Source organism: Polistes fuscatus, unplaced genomic scaffold (genome assembly GCF_010416935.1).
Source record: "Polistes fuscatus isolate 324 unplaced genomic scaffold, CU_Pfus_HIC Scaffold5, whole genome shotgun sequence".
NCBI lineage: Eukaryota > Metazoa > Arthropoda > Insecta > Hymenoptera > Vespidae > Polistes > Polistes fuscatus.
This window is the reverse complement of record NW_025113129.1, coordinates 5528870-5555096: the sequence shown is the minus strand read 5'-3', so window position 1 is coordinate 5555096 and position 26227 is coordinate 5528870. Positions and strand designations below refer to the sequence as shown.

At 29.9% G+C, this 26227-nt stretch overlaps 1 protein-coding gene across 1 annotated transcript in view; it reads left to right on the top strand.

The window, feature by feature from the left end:
- LOC122522460 (terminal nucleotidyltransferase 5C-like) overlaps window positions 1-26227 on the top strand; it is an 89313-nt gene that overhangs the window by 8036 nt on the left and 55050 nt on the right. The window lies entirely within an intron of this gene.

Genomic DNA, 26227 nt, shown 5'->3' with positions numbered 1-26227 from the left:
GGTATCTCGCATACATTATAATAAGGTAGATAAAGAAAGATAGAATATAAAAGAGAAAGAGAGAGAGATGTACGCTTATTTAATGCCAACCACCATCGTTCAACATTCTTTTTCTCCTCTCCCTCTCTCTCTCTTTCTCTTTCCTTCTTTCTATTTGCGTATATTTAATAAAGTCATTCATCGTGACTAATTTAAGTAATCTCTTCCGTTAGTTTAATCGAGGGAAAAGGAGTAGGAGTAAAAGTATTGACGAAACAGTGAGAGAGGGAGAAAGAGGGAGGGGGAAGGAGAGAGAGAGAGTAAGAGTGAGAGGAGGTAGGGGTGGGGATAGTTCACTAAAGTCAGTTTGAAAATATGCAAAGGCAATCTCATATCTAAAAATAATATTCTACGAATCCCGTATCCCAATTTAAGTTTTTTTTTCTTTTTTTTCTCTCGTTTATGTTGTTTTCGCGTAGGATATGGAATTTGTCGAATATTTTTTTAAACGTAACGACCTGTCATCTATTTTTGAGTCTTTTATCTATTTTGTTTATCTTAAAAAGATTTCGTTTTATGTATATATAATTTTTTTTTATTGTTATTATAATAACATGAATATATTAATTATATTTTAAGTTATATTTTAATATTACATTGTGTGTGTATGGGTAAGATTTTTGGGTCCTATTTTTAGTTTCTATTTCTAGTTATCGTAATAATCTGTTCCCTGTTGCATATTTTATTCTCCAAAAAAAGAAAAGAAAAGTAAAGAAAAAATATATCTCAGTCGTAAGGATATATATGTATTTTTTTGTTATAATAATAATAATAATAATAATAATAATAATAATAATAATAATGTGCACATCTTACATTGTACTATTACATCCTGTAGATAACGTGAAAAATTTGGGCTCTATTTTTAACTATTAAGGTAATCATTTACTCATAACATATTTCTGTTTGACAAAGAAGAAGAAAGAAAAAAGATAAAAAATATGTTAAAGTTGTAAGAATATTAGTCATCATAGTAGATAATGTCTATGTCAGTGTCTTCATTTCACGTTTCCTGTTTTTAAAGGAAAAATACAATTACAGTCGACAGTCAATACATACAACATACACATGAATAAATGAATATATGCGTGCAAACAGATAACTGATTTCACGCTGCAAGCCTATCGGACAACAATTGGTTTCTACAATATTTCATTCTATTCTATTGTAAGTATTGGGTAGAATCGAACTTTAATCCCGGAAACTTGGAACAATATAAAAATGTTAAGGAACAAAGTCTGACATTGTTTTCAATCTCATGAAAAAGAAAATAGAGACTTTAATCGTTTTCGTTTTTTGAATTTATTATTAAATTAATGTTAATTTAATTTATTTCTATATAACTTGAACAATTGTTTTATTAATTATTATTTTCTAATTTTTGTTATTTTTTTATTTGTAAATTTCATCTTATTCTCCTTTATTTTCTTATATAATTTATTATATATATTTATGTATGCGTGTATGTGTGTATGCACGTAAAGAAGAAGACAGGCCAATTTCCAAGCTTTATTGGATTCATCATTCTCTCGATTTTATGTTTATATATATATATATGTACATGGGCTTATATATAAGTTGGTACGATATTCGTGAAAGGCCGACCGATTGAGTAGTTGAGTAATACCGTAACTGTTTTTTTGCACCGACTGCTTTTGAAATGGTCAATGTGCCACAGGGCGAAAACAAAGAAAGTCGTGCGAAGGAGGCCAAATTTTCTTACATTCCAAACCAATTTCGTAATATCTTATATACATTGTAAAAAAATTCCGGAAAAATATAATTAATATTATTACCATTGGATATGAGTAATATAATATTATAGTATTTGTGTTTTCCATATGGAAAGATCTTTCAGTATGTATGTAATTAAAATTAAACGGATTGAATAATTTTATATAGAAAAAATAATAAAAAAAAAATATATTCAAAATAATTATTATATCAATCATAAATTAATATATACAATAAATTCATTTGTGTTTTCCATATGGAAAGATTCATTAATACATATAGAATAAAAAAAAAATGAATAATATAAAATAATTATTCATAATAATTGCATGGAAAGGTTAATATATATTTGTCTACAAAATCAACTTAAAAGTTTATAACGTGGGTGTAGGTAATGGAGAAAGAAAAATGTTGAATAGAATACACTTGTATACACATATTATGCATATATGTATCTCTTTCTATTTCTCTTTCTCTTTGCAGGTACTCACACAAACACACACACACACACACATATACACATATATAGGCAGAGTTAAGTGCAGGTCCACGTTCTTCTACATGTCAGAGCATAGAAAGGCAAGGCCTTGATATTTCGTATAATAAGCTTTGAGAATTATCTCTTGGGGATTGGTGCAAGCCTGGTTTCAACTCTCTTGCCTTCTCCCTCTCTCTTTTGCCTTTACCTCTCTCTTTCTGATAGCCAAAGGCTTGGACCTGGGATAAACTTATCGCGATATCACCAATTCGCAAATATTTTTATCTTTTTATCTTTCACGCGTAGATAGCGAATTTCTGAAATTGTCACCGCCTTTGAAATCTTTGGAAAAAGAAATTAGAATAACTATATAAAAATATTAAACAAAACAATATATTAATTAAAAAATCGAAGAACCTGTTAATACATCTTAATGGTGATTAATTATATTAACAAAGGGATATAAACTATAATGATTAATATAAGAGAGGAATCTTTAAGATTTGTATATTCGATTATTAAATTTATTTATTTATTAACTTGACTCGATTTATTTCTAATTTATTTCTTATTTTTTATCTTTATTCGTATATATTTTTCATTGGTCTGTTTAGCTTTATCATTTTTCTTTCAGTTTTTTGTTTATTCGTTTCGATTTTTTTTAAATCAACTCGTACATTTTCATTTTCATTTTCGCTTTTTTTTATTCTTTTTTTCTTGAAATATTTTCGTTTGTACGTATGTTCTTTTGTTTATTTAAAACATCTTTTTTCGTACATACAATATTGTTTTTTTGTTTATTATTCGTCGATACACACATATACACAGTCAAGTCAAGGAATACACACTCACAATCAAAGAAATACGTTCTGTTTTCGCGGTCGCTCGGATTCTTAACATTCTTGCGGTAATTAGCAAAGCTATAAAAAGTGATTTTATTTCTTTGCCAGTATAACTCGAATGGCTACGTAGAAAAGCTAGACACAGAGGGACAGAAAGATGGAGAAAAAAAATTTTTAATTGTTTTTTTTCCTTTTTTTTTATTCAATCTTGTTTACGCATAGCTCGTATAAATTCGCAATGTTATAAGATTCTCTTAAATATATTGCTAATTAGTTAAGGGTAGTTAACCTTGCTCAAAAGATACGTACAATTTCACCTAAATTAATTATCCTTGAATCATACTCGTAAATTATATGTTATTTTTTTTTATTTGATTCATATTCATGGTAATCAAATTGATGAATATTTATGCTAATTATATATGAAATTAATACAATACTTAATTAATAGACTTTGTATTATATTCTCTTTCACTACCATAAATTTACAGATGTATTTATACGTTTAGTGTTGCCAAACTAGTTTTAAATTAATTTTTGGTTGCTACGCGTCAGGAATTTTTGTAGTTTTGTTAAAAGTTTTTCGATCTTTAAATTTAGTTATGCGACCCACATTTTCAGAAGCCTTATTATAATACAATATACATACTATATATTATTAAAATATATATACTAAAATATAATATTGTACTATATTTTATTACAATATATACTAAAATGTAATATTACATTTTATTTCATATATATGAATTTTCATATAGATATTAATTTTTTTTAAATAACACAAATACACACATACACACATATTAATGTTATATCATAATATTATATTGAATTTCTGGCCGTTGAGCGTCCAGAAATTTTTTTTAGTTTTATTGAAATTTCTGTGACCGCATTTCGCGATCCACCCTTGGATCTCTCTTGCTATAGTACAATATATACTATAATATATATTATTGAAATATATATGTTACCGTCCAAGTGGGAAATGCTGAGATTCACCTAAATGCCTAGACATTGCCCACAATGCCAAGCGTTTTTAGACAATGTAGGAAACAGAAGAATTGTTACGGACTTTTCCTAGGCATTGTAGATAATACTTAGGTATTCTGTAGAATACTAAATGCTATTTAGTTGAGAAAAATACATTATCGGGCAAGATGTGACACACACACACACAACAGCCCCTCCTCCCCCACGCGCGTACCACAAAAGCGATCATGGAGCACAATAAAAAACTAATTCTTTTTTAACAAATCAAACACCTTGACTGCTACGCGAGTTTTTGTGCGCGGGTTTTTGATACTGTGCGTGTGCTATACTATGCGCACCTCTATAAACTGAAACTTACTCAATGCCGGTGTGTTATTATGTAGGGCCACCTGTTACTTATCGTAGTAGAAGATTATTACATTTAGACCGATATTCATAGAGATTACCATGGAAAATCTGTATCTTTTGTTCCTTATTATAGCGGAAGATAAGTAGGTTTAGAACGAAACGTTTCATATCTGCTTTCTTACTTTACCGGTTTCTCATTTGTTATTTTACAGACTATCTAGGAAATGTGAGAAATATGAATGTAAAGAAAACACGTCACACATATCGAAGTGCTTTTCTTTAATTTATATTTGCCGCGTCACCGACAAGCTTATTAGATGTCGTGACGGGCACCTGAGAAGTAACTATATAAGTTGATAGGTATCTTTCGAAGGGAGAGATTAGAGTTCGATCCGGAAGGTAGAAGACACTAGAAGTAAAGGCTTTTAAAGGTTGTTTCTTTTGTTGTTTTAGAGAAACGCAATTACGTCTTAGTTATTTAATAAAAGTCCAGATCATTATAAAACAACATTTTCTGCAACTATTACGGAAGATGAAGAAATTGAGATTTGATTTTGCGGTGAAACCAACGGCAGACGGAAAGTCAAACACGATATGTATAACGTCAATAGGAACACCGGATGGACGAACTTTTGGAATACCATATGAATACCAACCTGTAAGTTGGCACAAAGAAATTATGAAAACTAATCACTATTCAAAAATAAAAAGCGTATTAACAAAAAGACATCAAACAAGAAAAATATGGATAACCTTGACTGAAGACATATCAAGGACATATTTAGATACAGAGTTAAACTTACAGTTTAACGACGGTTACCTAGAAGAAGAAGAGAATATAGAAAAAAAAACAAACATCACAGAATCTATATCTAACGATTCAGATCAAAGGTTAAAAGAACATAAACAGATTAGATTTAAAATTCATAATTTAGGAACAGTTGCGAAGGAATTCGTAATAGGAAAATTCACTGGGGAAAATTCAAATGTGAAACAGTGGATAGAAACTTTTAATGAGGAATGTAATCGCTTTCAAATTAACGAGGATAGAGAACAAATTGAAATTATAAGATATTTTTTGGTAGGTCCCAGCTTAATATGGTACAGCTATCTGCAAATAACTCTTACCATGAATTCCAGATAGGAAACATGGGAGGAAAAATTTTATAAAGTGTTTACAGGCAAAGGATGGTCAACCGATAGATGCGCTCTTTCTTTTAGATACCAAGCAGGATCATTGCTCGAGTATGCAATAAAAAAAGAAAGATTATTACGAGAGGCGGGTATAGGCACTAAGTGTAATAATACACTTATCAGCTTGATAGTATTCGGCTTGCCTAACGATATTGCGGACAGAATTGACAAGGGAAAATTGCAAGAAACACGAAATCTCCACAATGAATTAGGGAGATTAGAACATCTTACTAGGGAAAATAAATATGAAAACAACACCGTATACCCTAAACAAATTCGAGAGAAGAAACCATGCCAATTTTGTACCAACAATAAATAAGGAAAACGTTATCATCTAGAAGAAAATTGCTGGTTTAAGGAGAAAAATAAAAAAAAACAGAATTAAAAACCATTAATAATTCTGAGTTGGAAGTTGAGTTGAATGACAAAGATTCAAAAAACTGAAAGTGTTACCGTTAATAAAAATCAAGTTATTACTAAATGATACTTTATAAATATCTGGAATTTATGATTCAGGCTCAAATGTATCATTGATTAATGTAAAATTATTGAAAATAAAAGAAAAAGAATATACAGAACGCAAAACTTAGCGAACTTAAGGACTATTAACGGTGAAAAGAAAACGAAAGGTATGGTAACTATGAAAATAATAGTTTATAATATAGTAGAAGTTATGGATATATTCGTAATAGAAGACGAAAATTTTAATTACGACTTTCTAATTGGGTTGGATTGTATAAAGAAGTTTAACACGTTCACGCCGGGGCGAAAATCTGCGTTCTGCCGCCTGAGGCGGGAGCGTCTTACCGCGTTAGGCTTCGTGAGGCGGGGCAGTATCGTTGCTAGCAACGCCGCCCCACGGAATAGTAAAGTGCGACCCACAAATGGGTCACCCCGCCCCACGGGAATGGACAAGTGCGACCCACCGGTGGGTCACGCCGCCCCACAGAACAGACACGTGCGACCCACCGGTGGGTCGCCCCGGCGTGAACGTGTTAAACTAATACAATGTTCAGTATCAAATACATTTCTCATATAAGAATCCTCTCTCTTTCTTTAATAGGCATATGTCATACACGCATTTTCTTTCTCTGTTATTTACATCACACATTCCTAGTTCTCTAGGCTCACATATACTGCACTTATCTCAGACGCACATATTCTTTCTCAGCGGGCTTTCTTTCTTTCATTCGATATTTGATATCCTAACAAGCATCCTTCCCGATACATTTCTGGCTTTCATCCTTTGTTTCATGAAGACTATACACAAGGAACACGAACTCCATGTATACAAATGGGATATAAAAATAAGAAGGCGCCCGTGTTTCATTTGTATCAAAATGGAGGGGAATAAGGCGGCAGTTTGAAATAGAAATAGTAATACGAAACTATAACGGTAATCATTTAGGTTGTTTAAGTATAAATAATTGAAATTAAATAAATAATTATTTAATAATTGTAAAAAAATGAGTAAATAGAGTAGTAATAATAATAATAATAATAATAAATTTTGATTAAATCCTCTAATCATTTAGTAAACAAAAAATATTAAATGTAAATTATATTAATAATAAAATTTAGTCAGATAAAAATAATGTCCCGTCTGTAATTCCCGTCTTCGTATGAGATCAGCTGCACTCCCAAGATTGCAATTTTTTACTGCGCACACCCTGCCCATTTTTATTTTTCTAATTTTTTATTAACCTTATTTGTAATATTTTATTTTTGTTATTATTATTTTTTGTTTACATTATGGAGAGTAGAGGTAAGGAGAATCATTTCATATGGGATACAATTTGTATCTGTAATCTGTACGAAAATTTGAAAAAGTGTCCAGCTTTTGCTAAAAATAATAGTTCAAAAACCTTCCAGAATGGGGCTGGTGCAGACAAAGGGTATGGTATGAATGTAGCAATTGTAGAAGAATTGAAGTATGCCAAGTTAAAAAATTTAATATCATTGGCGACTAAAGTTAGTTATTATTTTTCCTTCCTTGTTTATTTCTCAATCCTACTCTAATAATATTTAGCGCTTCCTTTAAAATTTACCATGATGCTAATGTGGCGCCACCCTAATTTAATGCATTTCGACGGACTCTTTTTCATATACACAGATGATCCTCCTTACCTCTACCCTCCATAGTTTACATACAAGTCATGGAGATTAAGAATTATTTGCTCACTTCACACATCAGTACGTTACTATATTCAGAGCAGTACGAAAGGAATATTAGCGACATTAGTGGTGAAAAAAGAAAACTTAAATATACGATTTACGTGGACAAATTTTGGCAATTAATACGTTTGAGTTCGTGCTTCTTGTGTAGTCTCCATGCTTCGTTCTGTCATCGGTCGCCTACGTCATACACTCCTTGTCCTTTGTTTCTTTTCCTAAACACGTATTCAACTAACAACCACTAAATCCTCAAATATTCTCTCACACAAACATATGTGCCCTTGTAACGTTATACTCAGCTTTCTCATATTATATAGTCTACATTAAACATAGTTAGTTGTCCATAAGCATTCATACAGTCCACATCAAGCATTCAAATAATTGTACCATAGTTGCCAAGACTTAATAATAAAAATCATTGTTGACTAAAGAATTTCCTCTAGTATTACTACAAAACCACTCACATCATATTAATTTATTGTCGTTGGGATTCCTTACAAGACGATAATTCGACTAAAAAAATTTGTACGTTAGTTTGAAACGGATTTGCGTTAGCATACATACATTGCGCACGAATATAAAAAATGAAGAATTAAAAATCATACAGGGAAACAACCCAGGAGAAAAGAGAAAGACCTCGAATGAAAAAGATATAAAGAATAAGATTATAAATTTAGAAAATATTAAAATTCCTGATGTAATAGGTAAACAAAATGAAAAAGCTATAAGAAACGATAATAATTCAAAGAATAACAGTTTAAATTTAAAAAATATTAAAATTCCTGATGTACTAGGTAAACAAAATAAAGGTTTTTTTTCATCCTAAGAAGCAGGAGACTGAGCATATAAAAAAAAAGTGAAATAAACTTTAACGAACATATAAACATAGATAAATTTAAAATGATATCAAATAATCTTAATTTATATCAACAATCGGAAATTGATAAGTTAATAGAAAATTACAAATCGGTCTTTGCCAAAGACAAGTATGACATCTGCACTGTAAGACAATATGAAGCTCATATTGACCTGAAGGTAGATAAATTCTGTTATAAACGTCCATACAGATGCACAGAGAAAGAAAGAAAACAAATAGAATATCAAATATCGAAATTATTAGAGAAGAATTTGATTGAAGAATCATATAGCCCATTTGCTGCCCCAGTAACTCTAGCGTATAAAAAAAAAGATAAAGAACGTGCTATGGAAAACACAATAAAATCTCACAATTATAATAAAGAAAAGTTCGACAGATATAGAACAGAATACAAATTTGAAGTGGGAGACGAAGTATACGTAGAAAACAAGAACCGATTAAATAGAAAGAAGTTGGAGGAACTGAGAACTGGACCATACAAAATCCAAAAAAAGTTCTCTAATTCGATATATGAGCTTGATACTAGACACAAGAAAGAAGAATCAAAACTATACCACATTACGAAATTGCCCCCGGTGCTCATTAGAAAATAAACATTTACGTATACTGTCGCTAGAAATTGTTTTTATCTAAGGGGGGGAGATGTAAAGAAAACCACGTTACACATATCGAAGTGCTTTTCTTTAATTTATATTTGCCGCGTCACTGACAAGCTTATCAGATGTCGTGATGGGCACCTGGGATGTAACTATATAAGTTGGTAGGTATCTTCCGAAGGGAGAGATTAGAGTTCGCTCCGGAAGATAGAAGACATTAGAAGTAAAAGCTTTAAATGTTGTTTCTTTTGTTGTTTTAGAACAGCACAATTACGTCTTACAATTAGTTATTTAATAAAAGTCCAGATCATTATATGAATATATTTCCTACATTGCCAGTTTTTTTTGGCATTGTCAACAATGCCTAGGCATTTCGGTGAATTCCGGATTTCCTACTTGGACGGTAACATATATACTAAAATATACTACTATATTGTATTAAAATACATACTAAAAGGTTATACTATATTGTATTTAATATATGTGTATCTTTATACAGGATATACACATATTTTGTTTTGTTTAATAGAATACGTACATATATAAACATACCGTTATACCGTAATATTATATTATATGTCATATTCTATATGATAGAACATATAGTAACTTATCGATCTAGCGATTGTAAACCCGATCAAACGTAATTATTAATTATTATACTTAAGAAATTCTCGTTGGGAAAGAAAGAATGAGACAGATATAGAATAAAAGGTGAGCGTGAAAAGTTATTGGTCGAGCGAATGCAAGCGTATCAAATGTTGCGTAAGGTCTTGAACGTAGACAAGCAAAGTTATTTCGTTGAATGATCAATTTGTCGTCTACACCAACTATCCGGACTACACAGTGTTACATATACAAAAATAGAACAAGACAGATAAAATACATACTCATAAAAGCATCAAATGCATTTGGCAAATCCTTATTCGGTCGATCCTCTTAATACGATTTTCTCAGAAAAGGCAAGGAAAACCTATTTTACGAGATCGATTTTCGACTTTAACCGCTCAATCGACTATAACTTTACCTCGAATTTTAAAAGGAGTTAACTCTACTTTCATTCGGAATTGCCAGCTCACACGTACACACGTGTAGGATTTCTTACCCACGTGACTTTCAATCATTTCGAATAAATGTATGCATATATATAAGATCTCAATTTATATGTATCTCGAATGATTGAATATTAATTTGCACATAATTATCAGTAAAAAAAAATATTTCAAAGATTTTAATATTTATTTCTATTAAATTAACATAGTAATGGACATTAATTAATATTTCATGTATATTTATATTTTATAATTAATATCTCAACTCATAAAATATTTATTTGGAAATATTATTAAACAAAAATATATCACAATTGTAAATATTTGTTAAATTAAACATGAACAAGATGATAGATATAAATTAGTATTTCAATTTTGAGATATTATGTGAAATGATAAATAAAAAAAAGTCTATTTAATTGTAATATATTTCACTTAATGAATATAACGATGATAAAAATGATGATTAATACTATATTAATTAAATGTTATTGAATTTATTCAATTGTAAATGATAAGAAAAAAGATTTCTACGTATATATGATATGTGTGTACAGGTATTATTCGTACGTAGACCCGTAAGAAACGGAAGGACGATTTAAAAATCTGATACCACGTATTACTCAGAAAATATCGGTTTTGTTCGAGATATAGTAATGACTCGTGAGAGACTTCTACAATAACAACACACAAGCTCCCGTTAGTCAGGCCCTCGAGAAATCGGACTCGAGTTTAATGCGAGAGAACCGAGGTTCTGCGGTCGACACTCGAGAGCAGCGTTATTTTATTGAGAAAACTGTATTATTGCGTAAGATAACGATCCTGAGAAAAAAATGGTTACTAACATAAAGGAGAGAGAGAGAAAGAGAAGAAGAAGTATTACAAAGTTTAAGGTAATAGTCTGGTAACTTAAGCCGATTTTCATGTCTTTTTTGGAGGGCGTCTTTTTGTAGGAAAATAAAAATGAATTGTTTTGGATATTTAGGATGTTTTTTTTTACATATTGAAGATACAAAAAAATTTTTTTTTTTTAAATTTAATAGTTTATTATTATTATTATTATTGATCGAAGTTGGCACCTCGAAAAAAAGCACGTGGGTGGCCCCGGTGATTTTGGCTCTTGATGTTATTTGAAATAAAAAATTCTTGATAATTCTTAATCTATAGACATGTCATTCTGGTCGGAACTACTGAATTTAAATTTCATGAATAAATAACAAAATAGCGGACTTTGTAAAAAAAGTCTTTTTATTTTAGCAAAGAAGGGGTTGTAAAATAAAAAGTTAGGGGTGAAAAAATTTCTCGGTAGTTCCGACGAGAACTATGTGTGTAGAGTAGCCTGTTAAAATTTGAAAGCAATCGGTTCCGTAGGAAAAAAGTTAGGACCCGGGCTGACCAAAAAAACACTGTTTTGAGAAAAACGCGTTTAAAATTCAACAACAGATTTTCATAAGTAATCTTATTATTATACTTACGTTAATCGTCTATGCCTGGAGCGTATAATATGCCTTCATCCTCTTCATACTTTAAAATAAATATATATTATGTTGGTACAGATTCTAAGTATTATAAAATACAATATAATACTACAACAGAGTCAACCCAGGTATAAAGGATGCGCGCAAACAATAGAAGGGCCCAACCGCTCGCAGCTGCCGGTCGACCTTCAATGTGCGACTTCGAGGCGCTCTCGAAAACTCATTATAACTCCGGAAGTATTTCGAATTTCGGTCTGAAATTTTCACAGTATATTTTCAAGACATTGTACTTTCAAATTAAGCAAAACAAAATTTTTCGATTTTTTGAACCCAAGTTACCAGACTACTACCCTAAATAATTAATGGATTACACTACCACAAAAAAATGATTCTTTTTTTGACTAGACAAATTGTTTATACTTTTAAGAATATTTTAAATGTTCAATTATTTCAAAATTCAAATTATATCCGAAGTTATAGCAATTAGAAGTCAGAGAGTCAGCCCGAAACTCAGGTAGCGATCGGACCGTTACAAGAACTCAAAGCCTTAACAAAAGATATTGGTTTTTAGGTCAATTAGTTGTTTATTGTGTTCAAAAATAAAATTATTAATAAAAGAGTCACAAGAAGTTGGACAGTTTAAAAATTTAGAACGTTATTTCGATCTTATTGAACATTTCGTCCCTTCATTGGGACTTCTTCGGCAACTGAAATTTTATTATGACTTTAAATTAAATTGGCAGCACCTAGAAATCGACTAATATTTTTATTACAATGTAAACATAAACAAGTTTGTTCTAAACACATCATAAACAATTTAAAATGAATGTACGCTCTCCAAGCAGAAACTCATCCGTATACAAGAGAGACGGATAAACTAATAAAGTCTCTAAAACACAAGATCCTCAACATAGAAATAAAAATCACGGCTTGGAAAGTTAAGACATTTGAAAAGAACATCAACAAAACATGTAAATTTTTAAGAAACAAATTATCAGTAGTAGATTTTACAAATTGCACAACATTTTTTAATAAAAAATTTGAAAATAAGTTTAAAATTACAAAAAATAACAACATTAAAAAATTAAATAATTTATTAGATGATAATTCACACAATAAGAACAATATCAATAGACAGAACACTTGCATTTTTAATTTTACGGATGTTGAGCTACCACACGAAGTGGAAAAAATATTAAACCTAGAACCAGGATATGGTATCCTATTAAAGCCCAATAAAGTTCTAGTGTGTACTTTAATAAAAGATTTAGAGGAAGTAGGCCAGTCAAAAAGGCCGAAACTTCCATGTTTTCACCCAACAATTCGCAAATTTAATTTAAGTGTAATTTGACGACGCTGAATCGAATGGTGCCAATTTTTTTTGCAATCAGATGTGTAAATTTTGAGAAAAAGGGTTAAAAAGGGTAAAAAATGGATTTATCTTAGAATCTAGGCATTTAATCGAAAAAAGTTTCAAACAAAAGTTGTAGAGAATTGAAAAATACATAAAAAATGTTCTATGGTTTATCTTCGTATCTGCAAAAATAAGCGAGAAAAAGATGGTAAAATTAATTGTAAGAGTGGGGAGCAAGTCCCGCCTCTCCGTCGGTTTTTACACGCGAGCGGGCTAGTATGCGTGCGAGCGTCCGTGTTTACTAATTCACAATCTTGTGTCTTCGATAATCTTCGGGTCTCTCGGCCTTGAATGCGAGTGTGAGTGAGAGAAGAAACCGATATTTCTCTCTTTCTATTTTTTCATTCGGTAGGAAGCATTTTTCGTTTCGGCCATCGAGTGTCGAGCGTTCTGTATATCTGTATATATCGGCGTATAAGCGCGGCGTTTTTAAATCGAATCTTGATGCTTATGGCACGCCGTTTTTTTATTTATTGTCAAAAATAGTGAACCTTCAATAAAAGAAAAACAATAATTCATTTTAACATTATTATTTAGTCGAGAGTAAAAATAATGAATTAATTTTGTGTTTCGACACATACAATTAATTAGTATAATTAATTGATATAAATTTTTTGCCTCACAAAAATTTATTTGTGTATCAAATTGAATACATATTTGAAAAAAAAGAATTTTATAACAAAACATAAAATTAATTCAAGATATACAGGAAAAGATATTCTAAAAACGTGGAATTTATTTTTTGTCTAGACATAATTTTAATTCATTTTTTTTATGTTATAAGAAAACAATAATGCATTTTTATTCAGCTTCAAAGTCATAAAAATTGTAAGAAAAAAATTGAATACTTGTCAAGTGGCGTGCTATCGTAAGTAGTATTGTCTTTGCTTCTCGTGCTGGTTATTAACGTTCGATTCTTCGTGGAGGAATTATTATTTTTTATAAGTTTTTTAACCCTAAGTTATATAAATTTTTTGTACATTTCCTAATTTTTAATTATATAAGGAAAACAAAATTAAAATTATTACCAAAAAATTAGAAAACAATACATTTTTTAACATCTTGCGCAAATAAAGGAAGATTTATTACTTGAATTACAAATTCATTCTGTAAATATCATCCTGAAAAATGTATCGTTTCGGCACGCTAAAAATTAATTTTTGTTATTTGTTGTATTTTATTTAATTTATAATTAGTAATTTTATTACTTACGTAAAAATGTTGATTTTTTAATAAAATTTATATCGTTAGCAAAAAATAAATTGTCCCACTCGCACTCGTATACAGAACGCTCAACAGTAGATGGCCAAGAAAAAAAATACTTGCTATCGCCTAAATAAATAGAAAGAGAGAAATATCGGTTTCTTCTCTCACTCACACTCGCATTCAAGGCCGAGAGACCCGAAGATTATCGAAGACACAAGATTGTGAATTAGTAAACACGGACGCTCGCACGCATACTAGCCCGCTCGCGTGTAAAAACCGACGGAGAGGCGGGACTTGCTCCCCACTCTTACAATTAATTTTACCATCTTTTTCTCGCTTATTTTTGCAGATACGAAGATAAACCATAGAACATTTTTTATGTATTTTTCAATTCTCTACAACTTTTGTTTGAAACTTTTTTCGATTAAATGCCTAGATTCTAAGATAAATCCATTTTTTACTCTTTTTAACCCTTTTTCTCAAAATCTACACATCTGATTGCAAAAAGAATTGGCACCATTCGATTCAGCGTCATCGAATTACCCTTAGATCAAATTTGCGAACTGTTGGGTAAAAACATGGAAGTTTGGCCCTTTTTGACTGGCCTAAAGGTATCAAACGTATTGACATCACAGGCAGAGACGCTAAAACAATAAAGGATGTACAGAATAATGTAAGATCTAAAGCAGTAAATTTGATATTAAATTATTACAAGAGAAATCAAAGACCATCGAAGAACGACATAATATCAAATTTTCTAACAACAAAACGTTTCCTGAAATTTAATCCGAATCTGATAATAACGCGATCAGAAAAAGGAAATAACACCGTTATTATGAAGAAGATTGAATATATAAAGTAAATGTACAAGCTGTTAGAGGACAAAAACATATACCGAGTGTTAAATAAAAATCCTACTAATAGGTTTGAAAAATTAGCGAATAATTTGATAACAAAATTAAAAAAAGAATCAATTATCTCAAAAAGGGTAGAAAAGAACCTCAAATCTTACAATTCAGTTGTTTAAAAATTATATGAATTAAGAAAAACTCACAAACAAGGTTGTGTTATGAGACCAGTTGTGAGTTCTATCTGTGTTCACCATGCTACAAACTAGCTAAATTCTTGCATCATACATTAGTCACAGCAATTTCGAACAAATTTGTTTTTTCCGTCAAGAATTTGTTTGAGTTTGTAGAATTCATACAAAAAACAACAATACCACAGGAGTACATACTACTATCGTTAGATGTAATCTCCCTTTTTCTAACATCCCGAAACAACTGGTGATACAAACAATCAACGAAGATTGGAAAGAAATTTCAAACTCTATAAAGATCCCAAAGAATATCTTGTTGGAACTAATACAATTTTGTTTTGAATCAAGCTACTTCCAATTCAACGGATCCTTTTACCAACAACTTGATGGTTCTAGCACGGGAAATCCAGCAAGCCCGATACTAGCCAACATAGTAATGAATTACATACTGAAAAAAATCGAAGGCACTTTACCCTTTTCAGTTCCATTCCTAAAGGTTTATGTTGATGACATTGTCACAACAATACCTAAGGATGGAATAGGCTTAGTACTGAAGACCTTCAACAGCATAAATAAGAAGATCCAATTTACCATCGAAATCGAAAATAATGGAGCCTTACCGTTCTTAGATACGACAATTATAAGAAATGAAGATGGTTCTATATTAATGAATTGGTATGTCAAACCAACGAGCTCTGGTAGATGCATTAATTACAATTCGAATTATCCAATAAATCAAAAAATTAGTATCATAAAAGGTTTATTATTTAGAACACTAACATTAAGTAGTAAGCAATTCCGCGTTGAAAATATGAGCAGAATTGAGTCACTATTAAAAAATAACAACTATCCTACTAGTCTCATCCACATGATGTTTAACAAGTTTAAACTAGACAAGGATCGTTTGAAAAATCCGAATAATCAACAAAATAAAAAATTCATTAAGTTTCCTTTGATCAAACCACTATCAAATAAAATAAGTAAATATTTTAAAAACACTAATATTAAACTAGTATTTTATAATTTAGTAAGAGTGAATTTTATTTACACTAAATTAAAAGATAAGGTTAATAAATTAGATCAGTCGAACTTAGTGTACAAAATACCCTGTAAATGTGGCAAGTGTTATATAGGACAAACGAAACAAAAACTCAAAAAAAGAATAGATCAACATAGAAATGATTGTAAACCTACTAATGCACAAAAAACTAATACCACCGCGTTAGCTGAACATCACTTTAAAACAGGACATAATTTTTAATTTGACATAGCAACTATTTTAGATATAGAAGACAATTGGTAAAAAAGAAATTTAAGTGAAATGTACCACATAGTAAATAACAATAAAATTAATTAGAGAAAAGACACAAATAATTTAAATAGCATTTACACAACGAAATATTAAAGTTTAATTATCATCAATAGGACACAGTAACAGGAGAGAGAGAGGAGAGGAGAGGAGAGGAGAGGAGAGAGAGGACACCATAATAGTGAGGATACTTAGACTATTAAACAGTAGTCTAGGTTGAATCAGCATTGTTTTAATCACGTGTTTGAATATAACAGTTTTAGGATATAACGATTTATGTAAATGTTAAGTACAGTTTATTTAAAAAATATAAGAATGTATGTCTTTTTTTTCGTAATAGTATGTAAAAGACTGAACATTAATGATCGAGGTAATATTAAATAACTATCCTTAAATATTTTCTAATATGTATTTTTCAAAAAGTTCATAACAAAATTTCAGTTGCTGAAGAAGTCCCGATGAAGGGACAAAACGTTCAATAAGATCGAAATAACGTTCTGAATTTTTAACCTGTCCAACTTCCCTGTGACACTTTTATTAACTGTTTTTTAATTTTTATCGTTCTTTTTTAGTCGGTTCTTTCGTGGCAACAATACGAGATTTCATGTACGGTGCAGGAATCGCAGATTGAAGATAATTTAAAAAAAAAATATTTGGTTTTAAGGGGGGAGGGTAGGATATGTAATTTTTTTTTTCGATTTTTTGAAAAATTTTGAGGTGAAAGTATCATATTTAAGGAATATTCTGTGAAAATTTCAAGTCGATCCGAGAAAAATTGACGGAAATACAGCATTTTTAGTATGCTTTATATTACAAAAAAAGATTAATCGAGCTGAAATAAAAAATACGCTTCAAAGCAAAGAAGGTCGGATTAGACAAAAACAAGAGCAACAACGTATTCTGGACACCTCTGATGACAGTTCCATAATGTACATATCCAGAATTGACGATTCTATGCAAGTAAACAAAAAAAATACCTCTTTATTTTTGATGAATTGTGAAATTTCTCAATGTCAAACTTTATATCGATTTTCCTACAACTTGCTTTTTAAAAGTCAGTGGACACTGTCACTCAAAATCTATTGAACCGATCGATTTGATTTTTTGCACACTTTTTTTTTTTACACATATTTAGTGTATTATATATTTAGTTTCAACTAATAATTTACAGGTGTGCATAAGCACTTATTCATAACAAATGGTTGATAAAAATGCTACAGGGTATGTTAAACATATTTTATGGGTTAAAAGTCTACAAAAAATTGAGTTTTGGAGGTTACGCGGATTTGGAGCCAATGTGGAATGTGAGTACGGTTAAGTAAAATGGATGGGTGATTCATTCGCATATAATAAAATCATGCATTGTTGATTTCAGAAACGCGGTAAAAAAACACGACCTCCTTGGTAGTATTAGATAGATTTTGGATTAATCATTAATTGATATTTCAAGAGTTGGGTCCAAACAATCCCTTGCAATTATGTGATCTCATTTTCATTTCTAAGTTTTATTTTTATTTTTATCTCTATCGGTTTTTTTTCATATTTTCTAATTATTCTCGACCTTATTTAAACGTTTTAAGATTTTTTTTTATCGATGTTTAGTTCATTACCGATGGTTATGACTGCTATAATGCGCATTTTATTCATTTTATTCGTTTCATTTGCAAGTAATCCTTTTGTTCCGTTAATCATATATCAAATAAACGTATTATTATTATCATTAGATAATATTTAATTACACGTTACACACAGTTACGTTTATCTGTTATTATAAAGATAAATTTATTATCATTGGCGTCATAAATTTTCCCTTTTTGAAATTGAATATTCATATTGTTGCCTTTATTATACGTGATACCGCCAACTATGAGATGAGTTCGTTTAAACATGTTTATAATCATGATGATGATGATGATGATGATGATGATGATAATAATAATAGTACGTATTTAAAGAAGATTTTGCATTCATCAATCATGCCGGCGTACAATTATTATTGAAATATTCATTTAAATATATGGACGTATATTTAACGATTGGAAGAATTAATGAAAATTATTAAATGTGTTTATTTATGTGAGTGTGTAATCAAAGGATGAATACTTACGTATAAATACACACACACACACACGCAAAAACGTTGGAATAATTTGTGGATATGTCGTAACGAGTCTTTTTCACCATTAAAAAAAAAACAAGACTCATAGAAAAAGAAGTAGGAAAACAAAACATTGTATTCTTTGGTGATATTTAGAAAATAATACAGGAGTAATAATAAATCATAATATGTGTGTATACAATATGGCAGCAATAGCAGCAGCAGTATCGTTGCAATCCATTCGCTTTATTCACTTTCGCTGTATGATTTCTGAAGGTCGGACATTTGAGGAAAGAAGAGGAAAATGAAAACAACAAATATTAGAAGATAGACAAACATCCGACCGATCATGTCGTCTATAACGATAGAGAATGAGTTTGCATGTTCACAATTTGTTGGATTAGATCTTAATTTGTCATTTCCGTTTCTATTATTTTTATAATAATAGTCTTGAATCGCTTGGTAAGTTCGTATCAATTTATAATTAATAATTAATTAAATTAATATTTTAATACGCAGGGATGACGTAGAAGGTGTTATATCATTAAATTGTGTGATTATGTGTGTACTGTTTCATATATTTATAGGTTATTCATAATTTTGATTTATTTTTATTTTTGAGTAAATTTGATCGTTGCATTACTTTAGGAGATATACCCTAGATATTTATTAAATAAATATTTGTTTTTATTTAATTAACGTAGTCATAGATACGAATTCATATTTTATATATAAAAACATATGTGTATTTATAATTTCAATTTATATCTCTAATGATGGAATATTAATTTTGATATATTACCAAAAAAATAAGAATATTAATTTTAATATTTCTTTCTATTAGCAGATTAACGTAGCGATAAGATAAAAAAAACAATAATCTATTAAATTTCAATATATCAAGAAGTTAATGTAACGACGATGGAAATGATTGATACGACATTGATTAAGTTTTATTGAAATTTAATTAAAATTTATCTTCACTTCTATAATTTATACTTTATTATTTTATTTATATATTATTATTAAACAAAAAAAAATAGTATGAATCGTTACGAGCTTCCAGGATAATTTAATGTATACTTTTTATAAATATACTTTAATTACGTTAGAAAATGAAACCAATATACATCTTTATAAAAAGAAGTATACACATACATAGATAATGACGGTTTATCTTCAATTACCAATTTTATTAATAGAACTAATCATCGATCAGCTAAGAGATAAAAGTTTTGAAAAAGTAAGTAAACATGGCATCGTAAATTCCCATCGAACGACACACACACTCGAACATTTATAGTAAATGAATGCATACATTTGTAGTATACGTATCATCATTTTCTATACTTAACTACACAAATACATTGTAAATTGTTAATCGTTTATTTCACTCAACGTATCTACGAACCGAGACCTTCCTTTTTTCCTTGATTGGCTGATAATCAACAATCGAGTCTTGCGGTGCTTTTGTTTCGTTTTTCTTCTCCTTTTTTTTCGAGATATTATTTTGCAATATGCATTTGTACTAATAAAAAGATAAAAAGAAAAAGATAATCGAAAGAGGATCGAAAGTGCATAAAAAGAATAAAAAAAAACCAAGCGAATCTCGTCGTCGATATATAAGATATTTCTTTTCATAGTAAACAACGGGAAAGTTTAAATAACGTGTAAGAAACACAAAAATACGAATCATTCTTTACCACCAGCTGAGATATTATCATCGGTTTTTTTTTGGATTATTTTTAATCGTATTTATTTAATTTTTTTTTCTTGTTCGTTTTCAAAGTTTGTAGTAGATGTATAAATATTTATTTGTTTATTTATTTATTTGAGGGTTCCGTGTGTGTGTGTGAAAAGAAAAACTATATTCGAACAATACCTAGTTCTATTTTATTTTTTTTTTAAGATTCTCTGAAAATTCTAATTTGTTACCATAAATATTTATAGTAATCGCAAATCGTATACAAGGATGATTATTTTCTCGAATAACATGCATTAATTATTCACCGTAATTGATTACGATGTGCATTTATTATCCTATATATATATATATATATAGATACGGATTGATTAAATAATAAATTCATTACGAATAATGACCAACGAAATCAGACATCGTTGCTGTTAATTGAATGTAGAAAACAACGTTCGAAAATACTTAATCGTAACATTCAAGTTGATTACAATTTTGAAATTTGTTAGTTATTATGAATAATGCTCGTTATCAATCGCTTAATTCGTAACACGTATTACATAAATATATTTATATAGCAAACGTGCGTAAAATATTATCGAATAAATAATTGAAATAATTTATGTAAGATTAAACTTTTCTTTTTCTTTTTTTTTTAATGCTTTTTGCATTGTCTTGTCAGGTCATCGTGGCAAATTATAGTGTAAAAGATTTTTCAAATGTTAGATCGTTAAATTGGTTTATTATTGCAGCTAATTACGCACCGGAGGACATTTTCTTTTATCTACACGTTCGATCTTTATTTTATGCATCCGGTAAACTGAACGAATAGTAATAAAAAATGTCACGTACCCGACGGAATACATCGAATGCTCGAAAAATGTATTTAAAAGAGGAAAAAACGAAAAGATGAAATGAACAGTTGTATTTAAGTTTCTATTGTCCTATTCTTTTTTTTTGTATTTTTTCTCTTTTTAGTTAAAATATGCGGGAATATGATTAACATTCATAAAATATTCCAACACCTGACGAATGAATGTTCTATTCTCAGTAATTTCCTCTTTTTAAGAGGCCTGGGGGGGGAGCTGAGGAGGAGAGCAACAAAAAAAAGAGGAGAAACAGGAAACGATTATTTCGGTTTCGAAATCATTATTTTGATACGAGTCAACAATTCTTTTTATTTCGTCTTGTGTAATTATCGAAGAGGTAACGTCGATGTATCGGCAAAAGAATTTCTTTGGAATTTCTGAGACATCAAATGTGCATCTTTCTTTTTTTACAATTGTGCTTACAAAATTGCATTTAATACAAAACACAAAGAAAAGAAAATATAATTCATGTTTAAGACGAGTCATTTGATCGGTGTTATGTATGTAAATAAATTTACATTAAAAATATCGATAGATATGATGTTAATTAAATTTATTTTTTTTTAAATTAAATTTAAGTAAATAATAATTTCATTTTTATTTTTTTTATTTTAATTTTGTTTTTATCAAATTATTAAAACGTTAGTTGCAACACAAGTTTTATATGTATTAACGTAGAAGGGCTACAATTTTACATAAAACAAAATATAATATCGAAGGTCACCGGTGACCCTCCTATTAATTAATGTATAAATTCTAATCGTATGAAGATCATACGAAAGTTTTACTTTCTAATTATATCGATGCATCATCAACGTACACATTTTAAAGTCTGTGTTATAACAAATATTTTGTAAATATAGTGAAGAAAAAAATGTTTATGTGTGTGTGTATATGTGTTTATCGGGTTTATCGTGTTTATCATTAGTTGCAATAGTATGACAGTGGTGAGCTAACAAATGAACGAGAAGGGTTCTTATCAGAACGAGTAGATAAACGAGCAAACAATCACAGAAGACTTTGTTGTTTACCGTTCGATCCGATTCCATCCACTCGTTTTCTCCGTTGGATTTAGTCGTCAAGAGAAAAGAGATACATACTTCGATTGGATCAATTGCAATCAAAAAGAAAAAAAAAGGAAGAAAAAAAATCAAATCGAATAAAACATTGTACGAACACATATCGAGAGAAAATTGAAAAACAATTTATCGCTTCTTTTTTTTTGAAGTTATACTTCGTTTGTCGCGTTTGGGAATTTCTTTTTTTTTTGTTTTGAGGAAACTGGAATAAGATTTCTTCGTTGTACATATAGATTTTTATTAATATTTTTTTAGCACGAGTATCGTATTAACTACTATCGATCGTTTCTGATTACTTCTATTCCTTTTTTATTTTTTTTTTATTTTTATTTTTATTTGATTTTCACTTTTATTTTCCAATCAATTGAAAATCGAATGAAGCAAACTTCTTTCAGTTTTTTTTTATTTTTTCGCAACTTATACCACGATTTTGCAACTAAATCATTTTATATTATTATATTTAACTTTTTTTATAAAGTATATACATTTTATTGATACATATACAGGGTGATAAAAAACATAAGATTCAATATTTAAGAGGATTATAGTACTTACTGAGATGATTAAGAAATGTCTAATTGATATTGTTCCGTCGTTTGTCGGAACACTTAAAAGAATTTATCGCAATGGAAAATTCTGATCGTATTCAGAAAGAGAAAGATACCAGAGAAAAGGTTTTACAAAAGATAGAGAATATTCGTTTAGGATTACGTTGTTACACTTCGCTGACAAACATCAGAAGATTATCGATAGCTACCTATTTGGAGAATCGTATTTTTGTCAGCTACCCTTATTCCAAGGTCACATCGGTGCCCTTGGTGGGACATACCTTAGAAGTGGCGAGGGAAGACCGCAACGTCTCAATTTAGTTAATTCAGTTGCTTCAGTTTTTCCATACTCGTTAAGCGGAATCATACACAGGTGATCCGCACATAATTCAATTCATTACACAAATTCAGCTATTTAGTATAAATCAGAGGTTACTGCTAATAAGAAACAACAAGATTAAGGCAGATAGTGATACAGGGTCCAAGCGCCACACTGATCTGCTGTAGAACGAGTATTAAAATATATATCTTCAATTCATCACATTTGAAGTGTATTATTTCTGAATCAACTCCTTCCGCCCTTACAACGTGGAAGTGGAAAAGGATAACAGTCCTTTTTAAAGCAGAGTGAGAAAGCGCGTGCACGAGAGCGTGCACAGTACGAAAGTGAGAACCAGCACGACCGTACAATCACACAGATATTAATCTTTTTGCTATAAATTAACTTTTATTATTTGTGAGCATTCGATATCATTAAAACGAATCTGTTGGCAACATATTGAATCTACACAGAGGAATTTATTTCAAAAATACGCTAGTTCAAGAAATATTTAAAAGTATACGTTGATCCATGATCCGTAGATGTCAGAATAGCATTATTTATTGCAATTTTAGTGATAACTAAAACATATATTCGTGGACTTCAAGATGTTTGAAATATTCTTATTAGGCTCGTCGAAACAAGTTCCCATATATACGGGATCGCATGGAGATGGAAACGAGGTTTCCTTCCCAAAAAAAAGTTACGAGAGAGGATGAAACGTCCCATTGGTTCCGAACGCCCCATTTATCCCGAACGTACCATTGATCTCGAACATCCCATTGGTCCCGAATGTCCTTCCTCCGGTGCTGATGCATAGACATTGGAATATACCATCCTATCCTTTCAGGAAGGATCGTGATGCGATTGATTCCATTCTATCAAAGAAAACACTTTTATGGCCCATCCCAGGTATCATGCAGTTCTGGAGTCCAAATAATCTCTTATTTCCCTAAATCACTACTTCGATATGTCTTTTGTAGACAAATCTGGTCTTCACAGGTAGCCATGTCGGCGAAAACACACCTATTTCGAATTCTGTATCTTTTACACGTAGAAAGTAAGCAAAATATAAAAAATCTCGATCAATATGTCTACACAGGTAATTATGATAATTATGATTTAAGTCAACAAATTATACAAATTTATTTTATGATTTATTGAATAATATAAATCATTGTAATATAAAATATAAGTCATAAAATTTATTTTTCATATTTTTTTATTTGAATTCATTGTTATTATTAATAATAATAAAAACGTAATGAAAATATTATAGAAATATTATAAATAGGTGTTATACTATTAACATATGTTAATTTACATACGTAATATATATTTAATAATATATATCGATTTAGTTTTGGTGATAAATTTTCAATTACATAGATAGATAAGTTTTAGCATAATTTTACGAATTTCTATGGATTTATTATGTAAAAACAGATAAAAAGTATTTTGTACATATATGCTTTAAAAAACAAAGATCAAAGGTTACAGATGAAACTTTTTCTTATTCTCTCTCTCTTTCTCCTTTCATTCTTTCTAACACTTGTTGCTTCTAAACTCGGTGCATTGACTTCAACTGCTCATGTATATATTCCATCTAATAATAAGTATTTATATACATATTTGTATATATATGTTATCGGAAAAGTACGAAATCCAGTATTCTATATAATGCTTAGGCATTATTGATAATGTCTAAAATTAGCCGGCAATGTACGAAATGTATTTATTACCGTCAAAGCCGGAAATCCGTCATTGCTAGCAGTTCTTAGGCATTGTCAACAATGCAAAGCGCCTTTAGACAAAGTTGGAAACAGAAGAATTTCCGGCTTTGACGGTGACATATTCATATTTCACACATTTCCTAGATATTCTGTAGAATGCCAAATGAGAAACCGGCAAAGTAAGAAATACATCTCCGATTCGTTTTTAAACACTCTTATTATGTTTTCTGAATAACATTTGTATTTTTGAGGAATGCATGTTATTTATATAATAGCCTTATCATGGCCTTTTTTAATATTTTGCCTGTTGGAGATAGCAGTGCGAAGTCACAGTATTTATTCAAAAGATACTTTATTTAAATAATACACGCGAATTCAAAGAGAGTTAAGACAGAAACTAGTGATAATTTTGATAATTAGATTGTGATGCTATTTTTATATGATTGATTGAGCGATTGAGAACAAAAGTAATACTTTATACTGAATACAAATTATGTGAAATAATGTGAAAAACGAAGAGAATATGTAGTGATAGATACGTAGTGTCCGATACCGATACCCTTGCCTGTCTCTTATTCTACTTATCTTTTTGAGGGAGCCCAAAAATCAACAGAAGCAGCTTCCTTTTATCGTTTCTCCTTTCGGCTCGTTTGATCAACCGGTCGTTTTTGTTGTGTGTGCGTGCGTGTGTGTGTGCGTGTGCGTGCGTGCATGTACCCGAGAATGTTTCTTGTCGACATTGCCTAAATAGCATTTGTCATTCTATAGAATGCCTAGGTATTATATACAATGTCTAGGAAAAGTACGTAATAATTCTTATATTTCCTACATTGCTTAAAAACGCCAGGCATTATTAACAATGCCTAGGCATTTCGTACTTTGCCGGTAACATATACATATACATAAGAAGTATTAAAATTATTTCATCTTACTAATTGTAAGTAGAAACATATGAGAAAAATTATTGATTAAATATTTTTCTGAGGTGAAAATATTACATATTTGACATTTAATAATTTTTATTACGCAATAGAAATTTTTTCAAGATAAATCATACGTTTATCAAGATTAATAAATGAGTTGTTGTTGTTGTTGCAAATTGAAAGCAGAG